Below are 10,211 nucleotides of genomic sequence, written 5' to 3'. Positions count from 1 at the left end.
CGGACCCCTTCCCCCCCCGCCCCGCGGACCCCTTCCCCCCCCGCCCCGCGGACCCCTTCCCCCCCCGCCCCGCGGACCCCTTCCCCCCCCCGCCGACCCCTTCCCCCGCCGACCCCTTCCCCCCCCGCCGACCCCTTCCCGCCCCCCCCGCCGACCCCTTCCCGCCCCCCCCCGCCGACCCCTTCCCGCCCCCCCGCCCACCCCTTCCCCCCCCCCGCCCACCCCTTCCCCCCCCCCCCGCCCACCCCTTCCCCCCCCCCGCCCACCCCTTCCCCCCCCCCGCCCACCCCTTCCCCCCCCGCCCACCCCTTCTCCCCCCCCCCCCCCGCCGACCCCTTCCCCCCCCCCCCGCCGACCCCTTCCCCCCCCCCCCCCCCCCCCCGCCGACCCCTTCCCCCTGCCCCGGCGCGGCTCCCGGCATTCCGCGCACAGACCTGGCGCCGGCGGCAGAGCCCCGCCGCCCGCGCATCCTCCCCCGGCGCCGGAGCCCCCTGCCTGCCCGAGCCGCGCTCCCGCGCCGGGTCTCCGGTTCCCCCGGTCCCCCGTCCCAGGGTCCCGCCGACCCCTGGCCCGCCCGCGCTGCCCACTCCCCGCAGCGTCGTGCCGCCTCTGGCCCCCGAGTCCGAGCCATTTCATACAGAAAAGTAAAAACTGTAAAGGTCTCATAATACCAAGGTGCTGGTAAGCAACAGAAATTCTCATACCTTGTGGGTAGGAATGCATATATTTTCCTCATAAAAGTCTTATGAATCTTTTATGAGATTTATTTCTATATATTTTTCTTATAAATGATATTTCTAAATTTTATATTATGTGTTGTTCTCTGTGAGAATGAAATTGATTTTTTGGTAATTGTTGTACTTATGTTTAGCAACTTACCTGCACTGCTATAATACAACTAATGACTTGTCTATAAATTCTTAGGATTTTCTTTATAGATAATTGTATCCCTAGTAGGTAATCCTAAGTTTGTTAGCTTTCTAATGCTTAGTCTTTTAAAAATTTTTATTTATCTTATTTTGCTGCTGGAACCTGTAGCACAATTTTGCTAGAAATAGAGATAGCAGGCATCTTTATGTTGTTGTTATTTGTTGAAATTTTTAATCTGTCCTTTATCTGATTAAAAAAAACCAATTGTTGAGTGCTTTCCTGCATCATTTGAGATAAATACGTTTTGTTTTTCCCTAGAATTTTCAAATATCATGAATTACATGTTATTCTTTTTGTTGTAGTTTTCAATGCTGGGGATTGAAGGGCCTTGTACACGCTAGGCAATTGCTCTACCACTGAACTACATTCCCAGCACTTATGCTGATTTTTAAATATAATATATTTGCATACTGAGAATGAACTCAACTTTGACATGTTTTTATACATTATTAAATTTTCTTTAGAAAGGATATACATTTATGCTTCTCACTGGGTTCATAATTGAGATTGGCTTATGTTCTTCCTTTCTCATGCTGTCCCTGTCATATTTTATATGCATTTTTAGATTTAATTATAATATACAGTGTGCAAGTCATTACAGCTTCACAAAATGATCACATTTGTGTAACAAGAAAGAAGCAGAACTTTTCTAGGACACCAAGGGCCCTTCATGTTCTCTTCTAATCAGCACTGTTTCCCTGACAGTAACCAAAATCCTAATTTCTAACACTTTAGTTTTACCTTTTACTTTAATGTTATAAAAATGAAATCCTATATTTGAGGCCATTTTAAAAAATAAATGTTCCTTGTTTGAGGCCATTTTAAAGAATAAATGTTCCTTGAAAAGAATGTGTTTGTTAGATTCAGGATTCCTTATAGGTTCGTTGGATCAAATTTTTTTTATTACGTTGTTCTTACTAATGTCTAAAAATTATTTTTATCAATTATTATTTTATTAAATCTACTGTTTCATTTGCATATTATTACTTTCTTCTTGTAATTTTATATACAGATTTAGAATCACCATAGTTATTAACCCACAGCTAATTTTGAACTTCTTGTCCTAGGTTCATGCTTTGAATATCCTCAGAGCCTTGTTTAGAGATACACCTCTAGGAGAAAATATCATTCCGTATGTTGCCGATGGAGCTAAGGCTGCAATTCTGGGTTTTACCTCACCAGTCTGGGCAGTGAGTGCTTTTGCCATTTACTTTCATTGATTTAATTGTACCTCTAATTAAGTTTTAATAAACCTTTCACTGGATGATAAAAAAATATATATTGCATTTTATCAAGGAATTTCTCTAGGGAATAAATTCTTGGATCAGACTATATTTTGATTCTTGATGTTTTATGGCTTCATTTTATCTCTTTTGTTGGTTTATTAGACTTAAGTCTTTTATTTTAGTGCAGTAAGCTATAACTTTAACTTATCACAGTCTACCCTTGAGTGATATTTTGCTGTGCCACTTAAAGTATAAGAACTTAATATTTTGCTTCCCTTTTCTTCTTCCTATCTTGATGCTGCTATTGTTATACATTTTACTTTTTTTGTGTTGTAAGCCTGCCCTAGGTTGTTATTACTTTTGTTTAAAGTCAGTTATCTTTTTTTTTAAATTTGCCATTTTAACCATTTAACTTGGCATAAGTGTATACAATATTCATCACATTACACATTTTCAGAACCTTTTTGTCATCCCCAACAAAAGCTCTATACTCATTAAGTTTTGACTTCCTGTATTTTCTTATCCCCGGTAACCTCTGTAATACCTTTGGATTCTATGAATTTACCTGACCTAATATCTCTTATAAGTGGAATCATAACAATATTTATTAATTTATATTTGGCTTATTTCATTTAATATAATGTCTTTAAGTTTCAACCAAGTTGTAACATGTCAGAATTTTATTCCTTTTTAAGTTTGCATAACATTTCATTGTATGTGTGTACTTTATTTTCTTTATCCACTCATCTGTTGATAGATTGTTTCCACATTTTACTTATTATGGTAATTCAGCAGTGAGCATTAGCATACAAGTTATCTGAGTCCCTGTTTTCAGTTAATTTGGGTGTATTATAGGGTAATTCTATGTTTTAACTTTTTGAGGAACCATCAAACTCTTCCATAGAGACAGTATCATTTTACGTTCATATCAGCAATGCACAAGAGTTCCAATTTGTTTAAGTCTTCACTTAGGATTTTCATTTTTTAAAATGATAGTTCTTCCTGATGGGTGTGAAGTGGTATCCCTTTATGATTTTGCTTTGCATTTCCCTACTGATTAGTAATATTGATCTAGAAACAGACCAACTGTTTCTTAGTATCTTAATGTATCTCTTTTTGGATGTTGTAGATTCTGTATATCATATGTTGAGTGAGTGGTACCAATATATTCTATCAAAAGTTGAAAAATCAAGCACAAAACATTAAATAGAAGTCTAAATATTGAATCACTTTTTTTTCAATATAACACTGTCCAGAAACCATTTGACTTAGAACTCTGTAAAGACTGTGAGCAGTACCTAGTGTACTTCTTAGATTTAAGAAAGGAAACTTTCATATGTCTTTTTTCATGATTCCTTGGAGAAACCCTTATTTTTTTTTCTCCTATGTCATTGTGTCTTCTAGAGTAAAGGACAATAACCTATGATTCATAGGCGCTTGACATGTGGCTTTACAAAAATGCTTGGCAAAGGGGAGGGGAGGAGCAAAGAACCTAGGTCTTAAACCCACAGAGTGGTGGGGTGTGGTGGCCCATGCCTGTGATCCCAGCAGCTTCGGAGATCTGAGGCAGGAGGATTATGAGTTCAAAGCCAGCCTCAGCAACAGTGAGGCATAAGCATCTCAGTGAGACCCTGTCTCTAAATAAAATGCAAAGTAGGGCTGGGGATGTGGCTCAAGTGGTTAAGTCCCCCTGAGTTCAATCCTTTGTAACTCCCCACCCACAACTCCCACAAACAAAACAAAATCCACAGAGTGGAGTATTTACTAGACAGGCAGGCGTTCCAATTAGTAGGCTGCACAAACCATTCCGTACCAATATGATAAGCCTCTAATTGAGATTCAGTCTGTTGCAGTGGCTGCCAAAGGCACAGACTCCCAGTGTGAGGAACACTCCTCAAGGTTGCCAACATTTGCCTAGACAATTGGGCATCTTCTTGTAAGAGATGCAGACTTTTGGAATTCTGTCTAGGAGCATTGCATAACTGCCCTTGAAGGCACAGCTTTTACCTTTTACATTTATAGGAAGTAGAACAATACCCGTATACCATCAATGTAATCAGAGATGTAGGAATGTGGCTTGATCATCAGGAAAATTAGAGATGGTAAAACTGATTGCCAACAATATTAATATTGTTTTCTTCAAGTCTAATCCAGATAATACAAGAAATATTTTCTGTGAAAGGGCTTTAGCAGTGTGAAATGTGGTGATTTTCCCAACTTTTTGCCAAAGCCAAAAGTGTCAGAAACAAATGATTCCTTTGTGGAAGTCCATTTGTGAGACCCAAAACAGTAATGCATATGCCTGAAAAATTTTTTAAAATAAAGGAAAACATAAGAGAAACCTTTAAAATGAGTTACCTGTTAAGCCACCACAGAGTTATCATGATTCTGATGCATATTTTTTATCCTGTGAGTTTTATGCATGAATACTATCAATATCCATATATATATCCACAAAAGCTTGTAATAATATAAATGCTTATGATAATTTTATTAACTGGAATCTTCCTTTTGAACACTGGTTGTATAGGAATATTTTGTTTCTATTTGCTGTTCTTGCTTTGTCAGACAAAGTAACATCATACCTGTGACAATCTATACTGTTGCCATAAATTTTTTTAACTTTATAACAACAGTTTCACAGACTCCAGGCATAGCATTGGCTGTGTTCAGTTCTGGTGATGATCTTCTTGCTTGTAGAGTCCTGAGCAAGCATGGGACTTCATGTGGGGTGGGAGGGAGCTCATGTTGCCATATGCTGATTGCTCTATTTCCTTTCTTATGAAAACCTAATGAAATTATATGTCAACATAATCACCGGCTATGAAGAAACCTTCATTTTACAGTAACAGTTTACTATAGCATTATTTGTTGAAGTCATTTTAAAGGGTGTTTTTCCCCTAGTGCTTGTGAAATATGGTTTGATTTACAGAAATTTGATTTGTGTGCATCCTCTCAGGAATATATTGTGCCTAAAGCTGGCGACATCTGTACTTTTGACTTAATTGTTTTTCCTGATAAGTTGGAGAGGCAAAAACCCAGGTAAAGTGAATTATTTGCAGTAAAGGGCCATTTTTCAGAGAGCATTCATGTATAGATTTAATGTGTTTTTACAGATTACTGACTATTTGTATTGAGACCTTACAGGTCTTTCAATCTTTGCTACTTGGTTGGAATTTTTTAAATACAGAGAAAATGTACTATTGTAAACATTGTAGGCATTAGGCATACCTAAAGTGTAGTAGATGACATATTAAGCACTGGAAATACTAATATAAATAATGTACCTGGCATCATTTATATTACATTGATTAATTTCAGTAAACTTTATTATACTTCATATTTTATATATAAATAAAATAAGGCTAAGAGACGTGAAATACCTTTGTCTAAGAATGTGCAACTATTATCTGTCTGACTTCAGAATCTGAAGTGTGGTAAAGCAGTTTTGTGTGTGATAGGATTGCAGAAAAGGTCATTTTAGCTGATTTGTAGGGCTTGGGCCCTGTGTCCTCAGAAAGCAACTGGAGGTAAGGTTTTATTGAGTGGTACAAACCCAGAGCAGCAAGAATGAAAGAAAACAATAAATAAGGCAAGAAAGGAGGAAAGATGCTACCAAGTAGGCCCTAACCTTGCAAGAAAACTGAGCTGGTTGTCTTGTCACATGGTACATCTTCTATGTGAAACTACCACCTCTTAGAAGAGTCCCATTGCTTGTTTCTTGTTGGTCAGAGTTTACCCCTTGGGGCATTAACCCAACTTGGACAAGTGTTGGCATAAATACTTGAAATGCAACTGTGATTCCTTCTGCTATTGAAAAGCCTATTGAAAAATCCTTCACAAGGGGGTTTTATAGCAGGGAATGATGGGTTTTTTATTAATCTAGATAAATGGGGACTTGATTCTAAGGTGGCAAGAAGGAAGGAGGAAGACCAATCAGGAAGCTATTATAATAGTTCTGCCAAAAGGTGATGATGGCCTAGAATAGAGAAATGTTAGTAAAGATGGTAAGAAATGATTATGTTTGATGTACATTTTGTAGATGAAGTTAGTTTAGTCAAAATTTAAGTTACATAAAATGACTTATAGATACATATGCATAGATCCTTAGAGTTTTCTGGGCAGTTGTTCTTTTAAAATAGCATCTGATTCTCTTTATTATGTTTAGTGACTGTTGGACACCTGATTGCCTTTCCCTAGGCAACTCTCAGCCTTTCCAATAGAGCTTGCCTAGCAACCCAATTAGGGTCCTCCTATGACCCATCCTGAGGTTATATTTTCATCTAGAACAGTTTTATCTTGCTTCTCTCAAGTCAGTTCTGATTCACAGCATGCAGGGGATATCAGAGGAATATACAAAAAAGACACTTTCAGATCTTCCTGGCAGCACTGCCACGGTTACTTTGTGTCTTGTTGGCACCAATGACTCTGCCCTCTGGCAGTTGTGAAGTTGCTATGAAGGTTCCAGGCTTAGGGCTGTGTAGTCTTGAAATCCAGCTGTGCTCCACTCATCATGCTATGTGCCTTGGAATGGAGCTTCATTTACTCAGAGGAAGAGGTACATTTTTTCTAATTCACTTATAGATGCTGTATGGATTAGTGGAAACCCTTTCTTTACTTTTGACCTCTCATGGGAGAAGTATCTTACAGCTTTGGAAGACAGTTACCAAGAACTCAAGTATTGCTGGTCTTCTCCTTAGAAGCCCAGAAAATATGGCATGGTTTTTCTGGATTATAGGTGTAGGATTTCTTCAAAGTCACATGGCTTAGAACTCAAATCTCATTTAATTTTTTTCAAAAAATGTCTCTTTCTGCTCTAAACCTGTATCACATACCCTGGACAGAATATTAAAATGTTGTATCTTGACCCTATCCTTGACTGCCTACTAGGGGTGTATGGTGTGTCAGTGATCATGCTACATAGCAATTGCACAGGGTGGGCTCCCCTTTCATATTTTTTGAATATTTGTTAAGGGAGTTTATATGTTATGTAATTAAAAAATGAGTGTACATATGTGCTTGTACACACGCATACAACCTGGTGTAACCTAATTTTCTAATAAATTAGAGCTAATAAATTCTTCTCTTATACAAGTCTATATATAGAAGCTTTCTTATGCCAAGAAAGAAAGAAAAAAATTATCTATTCAATGAATAGAAGAGAAATACTTTGGTAACAGTTGTCACTTTGCAGCTGACTACCAAGTCCCTGCCAACCATATGTTGGAGACTCAGTGAAGAAAGAGGTAGAGAGCAGGAAGTATTCTGGTTTTCCCTGATAAAAAGAATTGTTTATAGGTAGAATTACTTGACAGTTGTTCTAATCTCTGCATTTTCAACTTTACCACTAATTCTGTTTTTAATCTTTTTTTAACTTGCCTACTCCTTCATTCATTTTTCCCCAAAGGAATTTGCTTTTATTGTATTACTGTTGCTATAGTTTGGATCTAAGAATTTCCCCAGAGGCCCATGTGTGAAAGGCTTGATCACCATCCTGTGGTACTATTGGGAAGTAATAGAACCTTTGGGAGGTGGGGCCTAGTGGGAGGAAGTTAGGTCATAGAGGCGTGCTCTCGAAAATCCTGTTGGGACCTACATCCCTCCTCTCTTTTCTTTTGCTTTCTGACTCCCATAAGGTAAACAGTTGTTCTCTACTACATGCTCCCTGCCATGATGGTTTGCCTTGCCACAGTCTCAAAAATAATGGGACCAACTGACCCTTTATAATAACTATTTAGTGGTCTGTTTTTTAACTTCAACAGTTTTAAAACAGTATACATCTCAGCATAGGAAATGAGCTAATGTAACATGTAATGAATAAAGGGCAAAAATTAAATGATGTTTAAGCAGATGTAGAAAAAGCATTTGACAATAATCTAATTCCATTTCATGATTAAAAACACTCAATGAACTAGGAATGGAATTTTCTCAACCTGATCAAGAACAGCAGTGGAAAACATAGCATATACTTACTGGTGAAAAACTGAAAGCTCTCCCTTAAGATCAGTAAAAGGTCAAGGGTATACACTCTTGCCACTTATGTTCAGCATTACATTAGAACTCCTAACTAGGGCAATCAGGCCAAAATAAGATGTAATAAAGGAATGTGTAACTGTTTTTATTTTCTGATGCCATGATCTTTTATGTAGAAAATCCTAAGGAACACACTCACATAAATTAGAGCTAATAAACAAGTTCAATGAGGTGGCTGAATACAAGATAAAAGTATCAAAATCATTTTTACTTGAGCAATGAATAGTCCAAACATTAATTCAAAAAGAATTTTTAAAAAAGAATAAAAGAAGAGAAGAAAATGTATGGCATATGTACACTGCTGAGGGCCATTGCCAAGTAGAAATGACGATTCAAAATCCTTGCCAGCGTACCCCATGTTAAATGGACTTGCCTTTGAAATCCGCTGTGACCTTGCATGTGTGTTTGAGAAAGGCGACCCTGCTCAAGGTGAATGAGGGTGGATCCAGGTTTGAGGAAGTATCCTGCAGGTTTGAGGAAGTATCCGGGCTTAAGATAATTTGGGTTTAAGGCATTCCCACTTTAAGACAATAGGGGTTTTAGGGAAGTTGGAGGTTGAAGATTATTGCTGCTGGGATTAGGGTGTTCCTGCTGCGTGTTCCTGTTGAGATTCAAATTGGATTTGGAAAAAGCCTCTGTGGAGTAGGTGATTGGGGGCGGCGGGATTTTGGAGATTGGATCAGAACATGTTAGCTGGAGGCCGGTGTGAGTTCTGGAATAAAGAATTGCTATTTGAATCTACAAAGCTGTGTAGTGGCTCGTGATTCAGTGCCAGCCGAGACACTGGCAGTACACAATAGAGTTCTACTCAGCCATCAAGAAGAATGAAATTATATCATTTGCTGATAAATGGATAGAACTAGAGAACAACATGCTAAGTGAATAAGCCAGACTCAGGGAGACGAGGGTCAAATCTTTTCTCTCCTGTGTGGAAGTGAAGAGAAATAAGGAATAATAAAAGGGAATCTGATGAAAACAGAAGGGAGAATAGTATAATAGAAGAAAGTCATTGAAGGGCAGGGTGGAGTGGAGGAAGACTAAATGGACTAAATTATGCTATGTGCTGTATGCATATATCACAATGAGTCACAGTTTTATGTATAATTATAATGCACCTATTAAAAATTAAATAAATAAAGGTAATAAAATAAATAGAAGAAAGATCAGTAGAGAAAGGGGATTCAGGAAAGGAGGAAGGGAGGGAAAGGGGAAGTCTAGAGAATGAAATGGAGTAAATTACAATATATGCATGTATGTACATGTCACAAAGAATACCACTATTATGTATAACTGTAATGCACTAATAAAAATATAAAGAAGAATAAAATACTTTAGAAATAAATTTAACAGAAGATGAGGCTGGGGTTGTGGCTCAGTGGTAGAGTGCTTGCCCAGCATGTGTGAGAAACTGGTTCTATTCTCAGCACCACATATAAACAAATAAATAAAGGCCCATCAATAACTAATAAAAATATTTTTTAAAAGGAAATTAATTTAACAGAAAAAGTGCAACCTTTCACACTGAAAATCTGAAAACATTATTCAGAGAAATGCAAGAGGACCAGATATCCCATGTTCATTATTGGAAGACGTTCTATCATTAAGATGATAATATTCCCCAAATTGATCTACAGATTCAACATAATTTCTGTTAAAATTCCATCTGAATATTTTTTGGCATAAATTAATATTTTGGTCCTAATATATGTTAAAAAAATACAAGGGTCCCATACTAGACAAAACAATCTTGAAAAAAAGTCAAAGGGCTCATAGGCCCCAATTTCAAAAATTACTACTAAGCAGTAGTAAATTTGATTATGGATTTGACATCAGGATAGACATATAAATCATGGAATAGGATTGATTGTCCAGAAATAAATCTCCACAAAAAATTTAAAAAATAGTGCTCAAAGATCAATGGAGAAAGAATAGTTCTTTCAACCAATAGTACTAGTACCATTAGATAGCTATAATGCAAGGGAATGAATTTCATGTTTGAGGAACTAAAAATGGATCAAAAAT

General features: G+C 37.9%; 1 protein-coding gene across 1 annotated transcript in view; it reads left to right on the top strand.

Moving 5' to 3' along the window:
• Window positions 1-597: 597 nt before the first annotated feature.
• LOC144373218 (transport and Golgi organization protein 1 homolog) overlaps window positions 598-10,211 on the top strand; it is a gene marked incomplete at its 3' end in the record, with an annotated part of 134,986 nt that continues 125,372 nt past the window's right edge. The window contains exons 1-2 of the mRNA XM_078036330.1: window positions 598-681; window positions 1,998-2,120. The remainder of the gene's footprint in view (window positions 682-1,997; window positions 2,121-10,211) is intronic.

The sequence above is a fragment of the Ictidomys tridecemlineatus genome, unplaced genomic scaffold (assembly GCF_052094955.1).
Source record: "Ictidomys tridecemlineatus isolate mIctTri1 unplaced genomic scaffold, mIctTri1.hap1 Scaffold_314, whole genome shotgun sequence".
NCBI classification, from domain to species: Eukaryota; Metazoa; Chordata; class Mammalia; order Rodentia; family Sciuridae; genus Ictidomys; species Ictidomys tridecemlineatus.
Note: the sequence above shows the minus strand (reverse complement) of the source record. Positions and strands in the feature narration are given on the sequence as shown.